The 1,956-nt window shown below is 41.6% G+C and overlaps 1 non-coding gene across 1 annotated transcript; it reads right to left on the reverse strand.

Moving 5' to 3' along the window:
- Window positions 1–879: 879 nt before the first annotated feature.
- On the reverse strand, window positions 880–968 carry LOC147903423 (small nucleolar RNA Z43). Its single transcript, XR_015540832.1, has one exon. It is a non-coding gene; the product is annotated as a small nucleolar RNA Z43 (small nucleolar RNA).
- Between the last annotated feature and the right edge of the window lie 988 nt (window positions 969–1,956).

A 1,956-nucleotide genomic window follows, 5' to 3' on the forward strand; every position in this document is an offset into this window, starting at 1 on the left:
AAGCTCTGAATAGAATCAAGGGAAATTCAAGGTTGACTAACATAGTAATTAATGTTTTAGCATGTGATCAACAACATCATTAATGAGAATGACATTGATCATAGTGAGCATCCATGATAAGTGCAAGCTAACATAAAGGAGGGAGAAGGTTCACTTTATATTACTGCATGGGAACCTCAAAATAAGGTAAACAGTATATACACACACAAAACACGATACACATCCTTTGTGCGAAGATTTGTTAATCATTCTGTGTTGCCTACCAGGCCTAATCTAATCATGAATTCATTTTGGAGAGAGAGAGAGATAGAGAGAGAGAGAGAGAGAGAGAGAGGTGAAACAAAAGCAAAATTAGAAGGGACAGGCATGGGGTGAGTGGCAAGGACTTGGCGTAAAATTACCAGAGGGACACTTTTTGAGAAAAAGTGTAAAAGAGAGAGCTGCCTTAGCAAGCAGTGCTAACAAACCAAGATTTGTAACCTTCTCTGTTATTGTCCTTCATAAAAAGATCGCCCACCCAGTTGTAAACTCCTCCGTATTGTCCTTCATAAAATTGGAGCCTTTAGGCTCATCAGCACTACCCTGCAGCTCGAAAAACTTTTCAGGCAGTTAAAAGTGTACCACAAGTTCATACACCTTTTCCAATGGGTTGCATACCACAACAATTTTACAAGCTGATGACAAGCAAACTGCAACTCAAGGACTCAGACACGTTACTTTTTCAGCAAAGCTACAAGCTATTCAGCCGAACGAGACCTTAAGAAATCATCATAGTCCCGATTTCAAGCCAACGCAGGCACCACACATCGTGAGAGCCCGAGCTGTTCGCCACTCGCAGAAAAACCTTAGCAATGCGATGAAAACGAAGTGTTAACAACAGGACTCAGGCTATGGGTGGTGATCTACAGGGTGGTCATCAGGGCAGAGAAGCCAGTAAGACCAAATCATCCAATCGTTCATCACAGTCCCGAAGGGCGAAGCGGCGACCAACTGAGGGAAGAGCTTTGAAAATTCGAATCAATTGCTCCATTCCACCTCAGAGCTGTTGGTCTCGTAGCAAAGGTGAAAATCAAAATCAAGAGAAGCATAGAAGAGAAACGGATTAAGAGCACTTCTTGGAGACGACGGATGCCTTTCTTCTTTTCGAATGATCCTTCTATAGGGCATTTGAACGAAGTCAGCCCTAACCCTAGACCGAACCCTCCCCTTAATCGAACTCTAGTTACCTGCCCTCCACCACATGCTCCACGCATGTCACCCGCAGCCAAGGCACATGCCTTGCCTCCACCACCCACATAGGGTTTGGGAAACTAGATCCAGGCTGTATCAATTGCTCAAAATTCATGTGATCTCCTCATAGTTCACAATTGAACCTACAATATAAATGCGAAGATAGCTTCTGAAGTTTTAAATGCAATTGACATGTCCTTAAAATTAAATCTACAAAATAAGTCTCGATTTTATTATTAATTATACTTCAATAGCATTCTCCGTTCAACAATGGCGCTTTGATTCATGTGCATAACCACATGTGGAGGGACAGTTGGTAGTACATAACAACACATGCACATAATATCCACACGTTCATGTGGGGCCCGGGGGAGGGTTGGCACACTTCTTCTCCAAAAATTATAAGACCAAGGAATGGGCCCTTCCTTGGGATTTGATTCTGTTGTTCTTTATAATTGGATAGCATTTTGTATTCAGCAGATAGTACTTCGATGCAAGTACATAATCACATGTTCATCTGGAGAGTTGGCACAGTAAGACCAAGAAATGCGCTTCCTTGGGATTTTCACACATCAAACTTGGAAGATTGCATTTTTTATTTCGCAGATCACACAATCGAATGCTATCTTGATAAATATTCTCTTCATTTTCTCATGAACAAAGTCACATATTATAGCAAAAGTACCTAGTTTATGAATGTGCTCGTAGATGACAACGTGCATCAAT

Source organism: Dipteris shenzhenensis, chromosome 3, assembly GCF_047967505.1.
Source record: "Dipteris shenzhenensis isolate YYH24624 ecotype China chromosome 3, Dip_SZ_1.0, whole genome shotgun sequence".
In the NCBI taxonomy this organism is placed as follows: Eukaryota; Viridiplantae; Streptophyta; class Polypodiopsida; order Gleicheniales; family Dipteridaceae; genus Dipteris; species Dipteris shenzhenensis.